The 6,418-nt window shown below is 52.6% G+C and overlaps 1 pseudogene; it reads left to right on the top strand.

Annotated features, from left to right (window-relative positions):
* The first annotated feature begins 4,619 nt into the window (after window positions 1-4,619).
* On the top strand, window positions 4,620-5,582 carry LOC138173596 (small ribosomal subunit protein uS2-like; annotated as a pseudogene).
* The last annotated feature ends 836 nt before the right edge of the window (window positions 5,583-6,418 follow it).

Below are 6,418 nucleotides of genomic sequence, written 5' to 3'. Positions count from 1 at the left end.
GGTGGGGGGTGTGGCAGGTGTGGAAGATGATGGGGGCCTGGCAGGTGCCCCCTCCAAGACTCTGAGGCTCCTCCCAAAGTCCCCACTCCTCAGCTCTGCCCCTAGTCCAGCCCCAGAATGATGCCCAAAGTTCCTTCCTCTGCTCTAGCCCACACAGGACAGTCAAACATACTGAGGCAGGAGGGGATGATGGGGAGCTGAGGGTCAGGCCCCAGTGACTCAGGCAGGCCAGGGGGTGGGGAGGGATGGTCAGCTAGTCACCTTCCTGCTAACACCAAGGGCCCCATCTCTTCTCCTCTAGGCTACAGGAATGGTCTCTGAAATGGATGTCTACTGGATCCAGGCTCTCCCCTTCCAATTCATCCTCCCATACTCCAAAGAGCCTCCTCAAAATGCCTACTGAGCAGCATCTCTACTCCTCACCCCAGCAGTCAAGGCCCTGGAGCTTGTAGTGACAACCATACTGGCATCCCCAGGAGGCTCCGGCACAGGGGCCTAGATCTGCTTTACTAGATAAGATAGCTGTTCAAGGGGTCAACGATCTTTTTTAATACATGCACTAGTTCAGAAGGAAAGTTGGCACCCTGAACTTCAGAGAACATACAGAGAAAATACAAGCAGAGAAATAAAGACCAACAGCCAAAGCTCTGAGTGCCTAAATCAACTATACACTTTACATACATCCCTGGATGGAGAGAGCCTTTACATCTGAACAGTCAGGGAGCTCTGAACATATGGCCACTCAGAATATCGACCAGAGAATCACAAGGTCCTTCTCATAAGTGAGCCCCCAAAACAAAATGCCAACTCAGGGTATATATACACTTCTCAGAGCCAGAGGGCATCACAACCCTCACCTGACTCAGTGCCAAATTAGAAACTGGAAAAAGGTGTGAAAGCCTCCCCTGAGCTAGCGGCCCTTAATGGGCTCCAGGTGGGACCCATTAATGGGGGGGAAGGTCTCCTATCCCATTCACACTTCAGGGCCCATCCCACTCTGCCTCCACCTTCCTATCAGCCTCATCTCGCTCTACATACCCCATTACACACTCTCTGGGCCAAACTGGGTTGGCGTCTTCCACCTGTGTGTCTTTGCCCTCCCAGCTTCATTTGCTGAGGTCCCTCCCTTCCCTCAAGGCCACCTCCTTCATAAAGCTACTCCAGCTGAAAGTCTTCCTTCCTTCTTCCAGCTCTTCCTGGCCTCTCTGGCCCCCTTCCCATCCCCTACTGGACAGTAAGCTCCCTGAGAGCAGGAATTCCCCACCATCCAGCCTTACATTCTCAGGACCAAGACTGGGATCTCAGCCAAGGCAGGCCCTTCATAAAGGCTGGCTGGAACTGGCAAGATCAGCCTCCTGGACAGGGGCCATCTCTCCCTCCCTCAACCCCCTGGCAAGGAAACACTCTCTTACAGCAAGAAGTTGGTGGTGGGGGGGGCTAAATTACATATGCCTCCCGTTTTTTGGACCATCTAGACTTACCTCCCCAGAAAGCCAGTCCTGGCCCCAGTTTAGCAAAACCAATAGTTGGACTGTCTCGCCCATAGCCCTCCCACCCCACTCTATTACAAGTGACTGACCAGAAATCCCTTTCCTTCAAAGTGACTAGATGGGGCTACTTCCCCCAAGCTTGATGGGAAAGGCCTTCCTAGGCAGGCCTGGTCCAGGGGCCTGGCCTGGGCCCCCCTGCCTGGCTCTGCTTAGCCTGAGGGGCCTTCCACAAGGCAAACCTTCCTCCTAATGAATGAGAACTTCCCCAGAGTACAATGGGTCCCCATGAAGGTGGTGAGCTCCCCGCCCCCCAGTCAGTCTGTCCTCCATTCCAAGGGTTGAGTCGGGTACAGACCTGGGGACAGGTCAAGTCAAAGCCCCAGCAGGGAGCCTGAGGTGGCACCCCCTGTTGAGATTCAACAGAATCGTTCCAGGATCAAATGGATGTGTTTGTCAATACCCCTGGGACTCGGGGCAGGAGTGAGTTAGGGGTTCAGAGTCAGGTCTCCACGTTACCCTGCTCATGGGGGCCTCAGTCTCCTCTTCTGTAAAACAAAGGCAGTTGAGCAAGAAACCCATTTCTTCCAGCTCTAAACCCAAGGTCCTAGGCTTTTGTTTTGTTTTGTATGCAGCTAGGGGGCACCATAGTGCATAGCACACCAGGTCTGGAGTCAGTAAGACTCCTCTTCCTAAATTCAAATCCAGCCGCAGACACTTAACGAACTGTGTGACCCTGGGCAAGTCACTTAACCCAGTTTGCCTCAGTTTCCTCATCTGTAAAATGAACAGGAGAAAGAAATGGCAGACCGCTCCAGTATCTCTGCCCAAGAAAATCCCAAATGCAATCACAAAGAGTCAGACAGAAATGAAAGACTGAAACAGCAAAATCCACACCAACAGGAAACCAAGAACAGGCTGTCTGGATGTTTTCTGAAATGCATGTGTAAAGTCTGTCCTGAAGAGGTGGTGAGCTCCCTAGCAAGGTAGCTCTATCACAAGAATGACCTCTTTTCTGAGAGGATTCCTGCTTGGGTACACAGGCTGGACTGCTGGACTCTGAGGGTCCTCCCAGCTTGAGGACTCCAGATGATAGGATCCTGTGGGCTTCCTCCCTACACCATACTGTGGGGGAAGAAGAAGGGGAGGGGAGGAAGAGGGAGGGGAGAAGTAGAAAAAAGAGAGGGAGAAACAGAGGAGGAGGGGGAGAAGAAAGGGAGGAAAGGAGGGAGGAGGAAGAAGGCAGAAGGAAGTGGGAAGGAAGGGGAGGAGGAAGAAGACAGAAGAGGAAGAGAGAGGGGAGGAGGAGGAGAAAGGAAGGAGAAAAAGGAGGAGGGGCAGAAAGGAGAGGGAAGGCAGGAGGAGAAGGAGGAAGATAGGAGGGAAATAGAGGAGAGGAGGAGAAGGACTGGAGGAGGTGGGAGGGAGGGAGGAGGAGGAGGAGAAGGGCCAGGGGAGGGAGGAGAGCTGTGCTGGGAGTGAGCTCAGCCTTGGAGCCAGATGCCACCTGAATTTTCCACACCACTGCAGGCAGGACAGTCCTGTGCCCCCCTCTGCCCCTGGGTTCCCACAGCCCAGCAGTCACACCCTGACCCCTGGAAATGCCCAAGATGGGCTGGCCCTGGGTCCAGCATCAGGCAGAGATGCTGGCTGCTCCTGTGTGTGGCCACCCAGTGACATCAGCTGTGTGAAAAGAAGGATGAGCTCATGTTTCTGGTTTAAAGAGACACAGCCCTTTTTTTCCTCTTCTCTACAGACTTCCAGGAGGACGAAGCTGAAGCAGGCTGGAAGGAAGGGTGGCTGTGACCTAGCCTCACCTCAGGGGTATAGATTGGGGTGGGGGCTTTGCTGCTAAGGGACCTGGACCTGGACCATCCCATGTGACTTTCTGTAAGTCCCTGAACTGCCTGGTCCTCTGCCTCCTTATTCGCAAAATGAGGGGAGTCCACTCCTCTCCCTCTGGTTACTTCCAGAGAATGTAGAGAGGATGGTGAAGCTGGAGGGGGCCTTCCAAGCCCCTCCTCTAAGGCCGAAACAGGAGGTGACTGGCCTGGGGCCGCAGAGCTGGGATTGAAGCCCAGCCTGGCTCCAGGGTCCTCAGTGGACACATCCTGGGTTCCATTTGACTCAAGTGAATGTGGCCCCTTAGCCCCACAAATCAGATGAGATGGGCCCAGGGCCTAGCACACAGTAGTACTCAATGACCCTAATTTCGTTTTGCTTTCTCCTTCCCCCCAGCCCTAAACCCACCTTGGTCCAGAAGGTTCAAGGCTTGTTTTTCTTTTTTTTTTTCTTTTCTTTTTTTAATACACCAGGGTCTCTGATCCATAACATGCAAAGAAAACCTTTGATCATTGAAGATTAAAACCATCGAACCCACAAATAAATAAAGGATGTAGGTACCCAGTGCCCTGGGTCTGGGGCAGCAGGCTGGCAGCCAGGTGGAACCCCAGGGGATTCCCAGTAATCCCCTCTCCCCCAGGCCAGTCCTCTGAGAGAGTTGGAGGCACTGTAATGGAAACGCAAATTTAAAGATCTTCCCTGCCCCTAGGCTAAAGTACACCAGGAGCCTGGGGTGGGAGGCTTGTTTTTCAGTAGATACTTCTTGATTGGCCAGTGAGTCAATAAGGTTGTTACATTCTCTGAGCCAGGAGAAGGCTATATAAGCCCTGATGTGTAGCTTTGTTTTGAGGCTCACTTTGAGAACTGTTCTGTGATTTGATATGGATTCTGGGAAGCCATTGTCCAGAGCCCCCTGGCTTTGAAAAACCCAGATGTTGAAACCCAGATGTTGTTTGGTATGGATGTAATGGTTGGACAGTTTGGAAATCTGTCTACTTGATCTGTTTCTGTCTTGATAATTCTGTCTGTATATTCTGAAGTTCGGGGTGCTGACCTTTTTCCCCTGCACTAGGTAAACGATATATGTTTGATTGATTAAAGTAAGCTTGTTAACCCATTTTGAGTTGCTTTCCTTTATCAAAGCAGATCCAAGAACCTGTGTGAGCAGCCACCCTGAGGACACTTGGGGTGCTTGCTGCTATAGGCACCCACCAGCAGAGCGATGAGGCAGTAAGGTTAACTGGATTTAAGATCTTCCCCACCCACTAATAGGCCCCAGGTGGCTTTTTCCTAGCTGCCCAGAGCGGGGTTCCATACGGCTTTGTTCTTGGTTTCTGTCCTAACTTTAAAGGGAGACTTTCACGATGTCCGGAGCCCTAGATGTCCTGCAGATGAAGGAGGAGGATGTCCTCAAGTTCCTGGCTTGCAGGAACCCATTTGGGCGGCACCAATCTGGACTTCCAGATGGAACAGTATATCTACAAAAGAAAGAGTGACGGCATCTACATCATTAATTTGAAGAGAACTTGGGAAAAAATTCTGCTGGCGGCTCGTGCCATTGTGGCTCTTGAAAACCCAGCCGATGTTAGTGTCATCTCATCCCGGAACACTGGCCAGCGAGCTGTTCTGAAATTTGCTGCTGCCACTGGTGCCACACCATTGCTGGACGTTTCACACCGGGCACTTTCACTAACCAGATCCGAGCAGCTTTCAGGGAGCCTCGCCTCTTGGTGGTCACTGATCCTCAGGCAGATCACCAGCCTCTGACTGAAGCATCATGGTAACCTCCCAACCATGTCTGCAACACAGACTCCCCACTTCGCTATGTCTATGGCTACATTGCCATTCCATGTAACAACAAGGGAGCTCACTCTGAGGGTCTGATGTGGTGGATGCTGGCCCGTGAAGTCCTGCGGATGCGTGGTACCATCTCCCGGGAACACCCCTGGGATGTTATGCCTGATCTTTACTTCTCCAGGGATCCAGAGGAGATTGAAAAGGAAGAGCAGGCTGCAGCTGAGAAGGCAGTGACAAAGGAGGAGTTTCAGGGTGAATGGACTGCCCCCGCCCCAGAATTCACTGCCACTCAACCAGAGGTGGCTGATTGGTCAGAGGGAGTACAGGTGCCATCTGTGCCCATTTGGCAGCTCCCCACTGAAGATGGGAGTGCTGAGCCCAGCTACTGAGGACTGGTCTGCAGCTCCTACTGCTCAGGCCACTGAGTGGGTAGGAACTACCACAGAGTGGTCTTAAAACCCAGATGCTCTAATAGTGTTGGAAAAATGCTGATTGAAAAATAAACATTGGTTTCTTAAAAAAAGAAATAGGCCCCAGGTGGAGCCCATTAAGGGAAGCTTGCTCAGGGGTGGCTTTCATACCTGTTGTTAATTTCTAATTAGGCACTGAATCTGGGGTTGTGATGCCCTCTGACCCTGAAGAAGGGTATATTCACTCCAAGGGTTCAGCCTTGTCCCAAAGGGCAGAACTGAGAAATAAATTCCCAGCCCCAGCCTCTGCTCACCCTTACCCCCACCCCAGCCCAGCCACCTTGCCAACCTCTCTCCTACCTGTAATTGGGGGACGGAGGGGGGGGCCCAGTAATTCAGTCAATACCACCATAAGGCCACTGTTCCTAGAAAGGAGATATCTGTCCAACTCCCCCTCAGCAAATCCCTAGGCTGTCCTGCCTTGGCCCTGATTCCCTCCCCCCCCCCCCCCCCCCCATGGGAGCTGATTTGTAGCCACTGCAGTGGTAAGGCTAGTACCTTGAGCAGTGGCCCAGATAAAGAGCTGAAGGGGGCATCACCTCAACAATTCTCTGAGCCCAACATGGGTCACCGGGCTGGTGAAATGCCATCCTTCAATCACAGGCTGGCTGGATTTTCCTTCATAGCTGATTATTTAAAACATCAATGTTCCTGAAGCTTTGGTCATTGGGCCACCCCAAGGAAGCAGGGCTTGGGTCGAAGCTATGGCTCTGGGGGCTGGGCTGGAAGCAGGAACAATGGGGGTAGATTGTGGTGCTGACCCTGAAGGGGCCCGTCCCATCCCATGGGGGAGGTTGGTGGGGGTGCTGATCCTGCAGGGGC

Source organism: Petaurus breviceps, unplaced genomic scaffold (assembly GCF_028583685.1).
Source record: "Petaurus breviceps papuanus isolate PSGF00001 unplaced genomic scaffold, PetGlider_PUasm1.0 610, whole genome shotgun sequence".
NCBI lineage: Eukaryota > Metazoa > Chordata > Mammalia > Diprotodontia > Petauridae > Petaurus > Petaurus breviceps.
This window is presented reverse-complemented; position numbering and strand designations above follow the sequence as displayed.